The following is a 10187-nucleotide window of genomic DNA, read 5'->3' as shown; positions in this document are numbered from 1 at the left end:
TGGGGTGACAATGAGCACTGACTGAGAGAAAGCACATGAACTTTTTTTTTTTTTCATCATTTTATTTTGATCCCCACTGCAGTTCTTGGGACATAAGGTCACTAAATAAATGGGAGCAATGATTATTGTTATTACAAATCATGGTTGTCCAGCATTGGCTGAGACTTTTCTCTGTGGCTTCCTACAGGGACTAGTCTGTGGGCTTGTGGTCCAGGTGAGGAAGACAAGTCCATCACAGCTGGCATGTTTAACTAACTCTGCCTCCCAGGGTGGGGTGAGTTCCCGTCACTCCAGAGCAGGTGAAGGAAGGAACTGAACTGAAACAGGAATAATCTACAGGGCTGACTGTCTAGACAGGGCTCTGGCTGGGGAGGGGAGCAGGCAGAAGCGAGCTCTGGCCAGAGCTGAGCAGAGACTAGGGGATGTCCTGGTGTTGCTTCAGCACCTCACTTGCATCATTTCACTGCATCCTTATGGTGGCCCGTAAGCTAGGTCCATTTATTACCCCCATTTTACAGATGATAAAACTGAGGCTCAGAGAGAGACAGTAATAGATCATACTAAAAGAGTGAAACATCCAGGGCTCAACTAGAATTTGTACCACTCCAAACCTCTTGCTTTTAAACAGGGGGATGCAGGGAGGAAAGGGCTGACGGAGAGGAGGGATGACAGAGTCTGTGGGTGGAGGACAGGTCCCCAGTGGCTGCAGGGGGCCTGCAGGAATAATCCAACAATGAGCAGCAGGGGCACGATCCCCTCCCTTGGGTGGGTACTATGCCCTGCTGAATTCTTTACCAAGTGGCTTGATGGACCACCTGTCCATCAAAAGAGGGCCTGGGGGGCTCTTTACTGGCAGAGGATTGAGTGCAGAAACTGCCCTGGCCCTGCCAGCAGCAGCCTTCAGAGGTGAATGAAGTGCAGCCAGCGTTGGGACGGCAGTGCTCGATTGCACTCAAACCAACCCCATAAATGACCCCTTTCCTGTGAACCCACAAACAGCGGTGAAGAAGGTGGCTAGAGCCAGCCCTGAGCCTTTATGCAGCCTGGCCCAGCTCTCCAAGTCAGGGGCGGTGGAGTGGGACAGCCGCCCACCTGACAGACAAGGTGAGCCCGTCCTGAGGGGCTGGGGTCACATAGGGTGGGGTCTTGGCCCCGGCCCCCAGCCTGGAATTGCCCAGAGACAGTATAAGAGCACGAACTTTTTTTTTTTTTTTAGCTCAGGAGATACCTTTTGGAAAATTATAGTTAAAAACGCATGATCAGAAAAGGAATTCCTTGGTTGATTATCAGCTAGCTCTCAGAATCAGGAGGAAGGTGGAAGGATGACCCTTAGCAGGAAGGAGGAAACTGAGGCAGGGACAAGCCCCCACCCTGTGGTGGCTCCAGTCATACAATGCTGCTGGCACTATTGCCATGGCACACTTGTCATCACCAACGGAGCTGCCAGCTCTGGGTCTTCATGTGCCCTCCCGGTCTCTTAACCCTGCTAGAGCTGCGATGAGCCAGCTGTTACTCTGTGCCTTTGGGTCATTCCTTCCAGGAGGCACTGGGGAGAAAACAAAGGATGCCTAGTTAATTTGAATTTTAGATAATAAATATTTTTTTTAGAAGACAAAAAATGGTTGTTTATCTGAGACTCAAATGTAACTGGGCATCTTATTACTTGCTAACTCTGGTCACTCCATATCCAGAGGGCTGTGCTCTGCTTCAGGTTGGTGGGAGGGGACTTCTGCCCTTTCCCCTTTGTGGCGAGAATGCTAACCTTGGGCCATTGGACTGATCACTTTATTGAATGCAGAATAGCCAAAAAAGCAAATATCAACTGCCACTTCTCAAAAACCTCTCTTTATGAAAAAGTTACCTGCCTTAATTGTTTTCAAAGCTGCCTTCACCCACAGAGGAGCTGGGTGGTAGGTATGACCCCTATGGGCATTCCTCTTCTGCACCCATTTTTCATAACACATAGAATGCCTCTTTCCTCCCCTGCCCCTGCTGAAACATCCTGAGGGCAGAGAACGCAAGAACCTTTTTGGAAGGGCCCCTAGTCCTTTCCCCTCCCCAGTACTCTTGCCTGGAAAATCCCATGGACGGAGGAGCCTGGTAGGCCGCAGTCCATGGGGTCGCTAAGAGTCGGACACAACTGAGCAACTTCACTTTCACTCTTCACTTTCATGCACTGGAGAAGGAAATGGCAACCCACTCCAGTGTTCTTGCCTGGAGAATCCCAGGGATGGGGGAGCCTGGTGGGCTGCCGTCTGTGGGGTCACACAGAGTTGGACACGACTGAAGCGACTTAGCAGCAGCAGCAGCAGCAGCAGCTAGTCCTTTCCAGTGAGTCCCCATCACTGCAGAGCGGGTGAAGGGAGGAACTGAGCTGAAACAGGAATAATCTACAGGGCTGACTGTCTAGACAGGGCTCTGGCTGGGGAGGGGAGCAGGCAGAAGCAGGCTTTGGCCAGAGCTGAAACTCAAGGCATCGCCACCAGTCCTTCCCAAGCCATCCTGAGGCCGGGCTGTCTGAACCCTGGCCAGAATTGGCCTGGGGCTGTCGCTTGCTCTCATTTCAAAGGATTCGTTCTTCCATTGAAGGAAAAGCTTGCACTTTCACAATTAGAAAGTTAACAAAAGATAAGAAACATTGGATGCTTCCTTCTCTTTCTTATCTGTTTGTTTGGAGGAGGACTGTGAGAGAAAATAAAGGTTTTAGTTATAAAGCTTTGGCCTGAGATCAAGTTTAGAAAGAAAGGCATCTACTAATTGAAAACATCACTTTGGGGGCCTTTAAATCAGGGGAAACAGGTGCAGGTTTGTGGTTTTAGAGAGAGTATTTCTTTTGGAAAAAAATAAAGGAAAGTGCCCCAGATAGGGTCCCTCCAAAGCCAGCAGGCTTTTACTTTTCAGGCCTTAATTACCTAGAAGGTGAGTGAAAAGATTAACTGGAAAGTTAAAAGAAAAAATCAACTCTCAGCCTTCTAAGTAATACTCCAAATCTTTCTCTTTTTCTCTCTCTTTTTCCCTTTTGGGCTGAACATTTTGATAACGCTCTCTTACAATACTGTCCATTCTCAAATGGATTCCCATACCGTATCCACTTTTATTCTTAATCCTGTGATGAAAAATCTGGGCTTCCCTTCTCGGCAGAGCTGGGATTTGACCATTACAGTGACATATTTTCCAGTGTTTTCTCTGGGTGTGAAGGGGCAAACATTTCAAGGTCAAAAGTCTTGGGAGAAAAGGGTAATAATTCTGTGCCTACTGCATGTTGGCTGCTTGGTAATATCCTGTATCTCTGCATCCCCAGGGAAAAGAGGTTTCTTTTTGAAACCTCCTGATGGTTGAGGAAATGGAGGCTTAGCGAGGAGGAGTGACATGCCCGAGGTGGCCCAGCAAGCAAGCAGCAGAGTTGACCTTGAAGCCAGGTCCGTCTGACTGTCACAGGGCATCACCTCCCGCCTTCGAAAGCGTGGAGTGGCAAACCAAGCTAACAGCTATGAACATGCCCAGAAGCTTTGGCTTTGAAATAGCTCACAACATCTTCCTGCTTTAGAGAACTATTGAGCAGGTTTGTTTGCAGTTAAATGTACACGACTCTCATGTTTTTAGGAGAGAGGCTACTGACCAGGAAAGGTGGTCCTCAAGAAACTAATGCCATGTATCACTTATCTGCTGCTGTGTAACAAATTACCCCCAAACTCCGTGTCTTAAAAGCGCAGCGTCTGCTACCTCATCGTTTCTACAGTTCAGGAGTCTGGGTGCGACTTAGCAGGGTCCTCTGGCTCGGGGTCCCTTACAGACTAGCAGTCAAGGTGTCAGTGATGGCTGAAGTCACCAGAAGGAATGGCTGGAAAACGGTCTCCTTCCAAGCTGACCAGCATGGTCGCTGGCAGCCTTTAGTTTCCAAGGGCTGTTGGTTTCTCTCTCACTGTCTGAGAGCTGGAGGGTGCCCTCCGTCCTTGTCATGTGGGCCCTCCTGCGCGGATGCTTGCTTCATCGAAGTGTACAAAGGAAGAAGGCAGTAGGAGTATGATAGCAAGACGGAAACCATAGTCTTCCATAACCTAGTCATGGATGTGATGTCTCATCAGTTCTGCTGTAATCTTTGCAGTAAGTGCGAAGATTCACTAGGTTCAGCCCACACTCAAGACGAAGCGATTACATGGGCTGGAGGTGGGGGAGGTAAATACCAGGAGGTGCGGGATCACCGGAAGCTGTGTCAGTAGCCACCTGTCACGCATCCGCAGAGTGGAGATGGTGGTCATGATAATAGTAATGATAGCTGCTTAGTGTGTGCTTCTGCTGTGCCAGCCCCTGGGCTAAATCCCTTCTGTGTGTTGTCTCATTTAATTGTCACACTGCTCTTTGAACCTGGAGAACAGAATGCCAACCCACTCCAGTATTCTTGCCTGGAGAATCCAGTATTCTTGCCTGGACAGAGGAGCCTGGCGGTCTATAGTCCATAGGGTCGCAAAGAGTCGGTACACGACTGAAGCCACTTAGCATGCAGGCACGCTCTTTGAACCAGGAAGATACATGAACTTCCCTAAGTTCCTGCAGCAAAGGCACGAAAACCTGACTGGTGCTTTCCACTCCAGATACCCTTCCTTTACATAATACAGATCCTTGACCTGCACCCACTGAGCTTCTGGGGCCAAAACAAGCCCCTGTTGTGATAAGAATCAGGAAAACAAAGCTGAACTCGCTACTCATCAGAAAATTGCAAGGGAACATACCAGAAACCATTTCTTACCCATCAGATTAGAAAAAAAATTAAAGTTGTTGAGAGTGTGGGGAATTCTCATGCACTGCTGAGAGACTATAAATTTGTACTGCCACTTTGGAGGGAAATTTGGCAGGATCTATTAAAATTTTAAAAGGACATAAAAATAAAAAATGTGCATAGCCTATGACCCCGCACTTACACTTCTGAGTATCTACCCTAGAGAAATACTTGCACATGTGCACGAAGAGCCTTGGAGAAGAATTTTCATTTCAGTGTTGTTTCTAAGAAGTAAATAGTGACATTGGAAATGGTCTCAATGGTTTCAATGTCCATCAGTTTAAAAAAAAAAGGCTGAATAAACTGTGGAGCATCTGTACTATGGAAAACTATGAAGCAGGTGAAAAGCACGAGGTAGATCTGTAAGTATGGCAAGAAAATATCTGTAAGGCGTATTGTTGAATGAAAAAGGCAAGATATACAATGATGCTGTCAATATGATTCCATATATGTAACCCCAGCAATGTTATATTTAATTTATACACTATTAAGGGGCTTCCCAGGTGGCTTAGGAGTAAAGAATCCATTTGCCAATGCAGGAGATGCAGGTTCAATCCTTCAGTCATGAAGAGCCCCTGGAGAAGGAAATGGCAACCCACTCCAGTATCCTTGCCTGGGAAATCCCATGCACGGAGGATCCTGGGAGGCTACAGTCTCTGGGCTTGCAAAAGAGTCGGACACAATTTAGGGACTAAACAACAACAACATACACACAATTACATACCCACACATATATATATTGAATATATACAAATATATTCAAATGCGTGAGGATGGTCTGGCAGGGGGTTTACCAACCTGATAACAAGAGAGGAGGGGAGGGTAAGAGGCAAAAGTTGAGGGATGGTCAAAGGAGACTTCAAGTTTGTATGTAATATTTTTAATATTTTTTAAAAAGAAAAAGTTAAATTGCCTTACTTATATCAATTGAGCCTGTTTCTTTTAAAAAAATCATTACTGGAATCCCCGCCCAGTGATTTCCCTTACATTGTAGTGGTCAGAGCTGGGTCACTACACCCTTAACTGCAAAGGAGATTGGAAAGGCGAATAGTTTTCAACTGTGCCCTTAGGGGGACATGAAGAGGAAGAGAGTTGTCAGCGGCTGTTGAGTGGCCAATTAAAAATGTCTGCTGTAGCTCATCCTTTTAGTTACCCAACCTCCACACCTACCATTCTTTCTGGACATATACTCTATATTTTATCCAAAGTCCAAAGTCAGTTACTGCATCCATCTCGAAGTCCAGGAATCCAGGTGATTATGGGCAACCCGCTCATCTGGTCCGGTTGTGAGAGGATGCTGCCTATTATCTCAGTTACATCTGAGGCAGGTATTGAGGTGGGTGTCTTTTCTGGGGGCTTCACGGCTTTAGTGGCTTATTTCTTCTTGTGAGAGTTTGACTTCCAAAGATTATTTTTAGGGTTTAACAGTTCCAGGTTATCATAGGGCCAGCCTCAGATTGTTTTGAAAATATGTATCCCTCAAAAATGTCAGAAAAACACCAATATATTATACTAAAGCATACATATGGAATTTAGAAAGATGGTAATGATGACCCTATATGTGAGACAGCAAAAGAGACACAGATGTAAGGAACAGTCTCTTGGACTCTGTGGGAGAAGGCAAGGGTGGGATGATTTGAGGGAAAAGCATTGAAACGTGTATAGTATCATATGTGAAACAGATCGCCAGTCCAGGTTCGATGCGTGAGGCAGGGTGCTCAGGGCTGGTGCACTGGGATGACCCTGAGGGTTGGGATGGGGAGGGAGGTGGGAGGGGGTTCAGGATGCGGAACACATGTGCACCCATGGATGATCCATGTCAATGTATGGCAAAAACCACCACAATATTGTAAAGTAATTAGCCTCCAATTAAAATAAATTAATTTTTAAAAATGTGATAGAAATCCAGTCTTTGATTTCAGGGACTTTTATGTGTGAGTAACCACAGCATGTAAGGCTTACATGTGTAGTATGTAAGCCTAAATAGTCCCGTCTCTTACCCATTCTTTCTCTGTGTTCTGCCTAATCCTCTAGTCCTAAGTTCATTGGGTGATTCTTCGGGGCCATTAACAGTAGTAATCTTGGGACTTCTCTGGTGGTCCAGGCAGGGAACTAGATCCCACATGCCACAACTAAGGGTTCACAGGCCATAGCCAAAGGTCCCGCAGGAGGTGATGAGCATCCCACGTTTTGCAACTAAGACCTGATGCAGCCAAATAAATCAATATTAACAATAGTAATCTTGGGTGGAGAGACGCCTCCTCTTGTTTGGTCTTTGTGTGTTGGTCGACGCTCCTCCTTCAAGGGCTTCCCAGGTGGTGCACAGTAAAGACTCTGCCTGCCGATGCAGGAGACGCAAGAGACGCAGGCTCAGTGTCTGGGTGGGAAAGACTCCCTCAGATGGGAAGTGGCAACCCACTCCAGTATTCTTGCCATGGACAGAGGAACCTGATGGGATACAGTTCATGGGGTTGCAAAGAGTTGGGCACAATTGAACGAGTGCACACACACACACACACACACACACCTTTATTTGACAGAGAACTGTTAAGGGGAGGTTCTAGTCAATAGCCTGAAAGTGAAAGTGAAAGTCGCTCAGTCGTGCCTGACTCTTTGTGACCTCTTTGTGACTCTTTGTGGACCATACAGTCCATGGAATTCTCTAGGCCAGAATACTGGAGTGGGTAGCTGTTCCCTTCTCCAGGGGATCTTCCCAACCCAGGGATTGAACCCAGGTCTCCCGCATCACAAGCAGATTCTTTACTGGCTGAGCCACCAGGGAAGCCCCAGACAATAACCTGAGACCCTGATCTCATTTTCTGCTAATGCTGTAGCTTCATTGTTGCTACTTGGGCGTTTTCCACTTATAAAGCTTCCAATTATGGGATTCTTGGTCAGCTGAGATTTTGGGTCACAGTCAGACAGTGCCTCTCTCAGCAAAGCTGTATCCCTTCCACCTGCTTGCAGACTGGCTCGCCCTTGTCTGAGATCATCTCTCTCTTTTAGGATTTTATTAAAAACGGCAAGAAGCAGTCAGTATGGATGACTATTCTGGAATTTTCCTACTATTTCTTCTGTCTCTATAACCTCTATTGGCATGAAGTCTTATGGTAGAGCAGACAGTTTGACCAGATGTTAGCCACTGCGTAAAAAGTCATCTGCTTCAGTCGCTAACGAGCGGGTTCTTCATCTCCTAAGTTTCAGGTTCCGTTACTGCCGTTACCCCACTCCTGGTAACAATATTTTTAAAAAGAATCAGACAGGACTTTCAGTTGTGTACAACAGAGATTGAATGCATCTTCTTAAGCAGAAAAGGAGATTAACTAAAGGATACTGGGAAATTTAGAATTATCGCAAGGAGGAAGAGTTGGGGTCAAGGCTAAGTTGCCAGAGATAATGTCCTCAAAGTTCTGGGGAATCAATATGATGAGAAAACTGTTGCCCCTGGGATGACCACGCGGTGAGTGCTATAGCCTGCATTCCTGTCAGGATTTCAGATTCAGTGTAGCTAATGCTTCTACCAGTACTGATGCTCATATAGTGCCAGTAATGTGACTTTTCAACCATCGGGCAACCAGAGGCCTCTACTGCTGCATTTACCAGAAAAGTGTGTTTTGAGCAACCCTCTCTTTGCCTAGGTTGGCTACTTTATATTCAAAATCTGCATAAATACATATTATTGGTGGCACGCAGAATACAGGCCTGTGACTAGGTGCAAAGAGACTAGAGAAACAAGTTTTCTGAGTTCTCCTGTAGGAAGACTTCAATAAGGATGAAGAGTCTATAAACATATTGGATATTGTGATTTATAATAAGAAATATGTTTTTGATCTTCCTCCCCATTTCTGGCACGGAGCTCCTAAAACCCTTGAAATTTCCTGAAGGAGAAATTGGAAGGATGTCTTTTGTTATGTTAAGAGTGACTTGTGGAAAGACGCTAAAGGCAGTTTGATCCCTGAGTGGGAAGATCCCTTGGATGAGGAAATGGTAACCCACTCCAGTATTCTTGCCGGGAGAATTCAATGGACAGAGGGGCCTGCCCGGCTACAGTCCATGAGCTGGACATGACTGAGCACAAGGCACTTAGGTCAAATAAGGATGGAGGCAGGTTGCCCAGGGGAACCAACCAGGAGATTAAAGGGTTAGAACTTTCCTGTCCGCTGACCTCCAAAGAATAGAGAGGGGCTGAAGATTCAGTTCAGTTACCAAATGACCAAACCTATATAATTTAATTTACAAATCTATATAATTTAATCAAATTCCTGTATAATGAAGCCTCCATAAAAACTCCACAGGATGGTTTGGAGAGCTTCTAGGTCATGAATCTGTGGAGGTGCTGGGAGAGTGCTGCACTTGGGGAGGCTGTGGAAGGCCAGTGCCCTTCCCACGTGCACACTTTGTCCTGGGCATTTCTTCCATCTGACTGTTCCTGAGTTGTGTCCTTTAATAATAAGCTGGTAAATGCAAGCGAATATTCCTTTGAGTTCTGTGAACCACTCTAGCCAATCATTGGAACCTGAGGAGGGCATCATGGGAAACTCTAGTTTACAGCCAGTTAATCAGAAACACAGGGAACAGCCTGGACTTGAAAATGGCATCAGAATTGGGGCAGTTTTGTAGGACTGAGCCCTTCCTCTGTGGGATCAGATGCTCTCACCAGATTTATAGTGTCAGGATCGAATGTGGTTAATTGCTTGGTGGCGTGGAATAAAAACATACATACACATCAAGGATGCTCACCGGTTACTGGGCCTCCAGACATGGCAGCAGCGTCCATTCACAGATTCAGAATGGTTTCCCCAAGAGTTCCAGGGCCTTCCTTTATGGTGACCAGATGGCTGAGAAGCTCCAAAATCACACTGTTTCAAATGCAAGCCCAATGGGGAAAAGCAAGAATTTTTTTGTTCTCACAAACCTTTTGTGGTTTGCTTTGATTGAACAGGCTAGGTCAAGCGCCTGTTTCTGAATTAGTTCCAATGGGCAAAAGCATGGCCTGCTTTGATGGGCGAGGAAAGCATCATGTGCTCCACACCTGAGACAGAGATTCTCATCCAGACCTCAGGGCCTAAGGAAAGAGACTATATATTTTCCCTCAAAATATTGGGAAATGGAGAATAGTTTCTTAAAAGCAAGCAAACCAAAGAGTTCCTATCTTGTATCCTTTATAAAGGGAGGAGCATTTTGCACAAGTCCTCTAACACTTCTGTACATCTTTGTCTATTTTGTTTACTTACATCAGTATAAAGTCATGGGTTCCTGCCTTGTTCAGTAGGTTATAATCCGCTACTATCATTATTTATTCTGATGTTTAAATTGTCCCAGATTTGCCCAATAAGAACTCCTTTGAGCTGCCTTTTGTACCCTTTTGATGTTGCCATCTTGCTCTGAGTCGTCGCTCATTTTCACCGTA

The sequence above is a fragment of the Capricornis sumatraensis genome, chromosome 18 (assembly GCF_032405125.1).
Source record: "Capricornis sumatraensis isolate serow.1 chromosome 18, serow.2, whole genome shotgun sequence".
Classification (NCBI taxonomy): Eukaryota; Metazoa; Chordata; class Mammalia; order Artiodactyla; family Bovidae; genus Capricornis; species Capricornis sumatraensis.
This window is presented reverse-complemented; position numbering follows the sequence as displayed.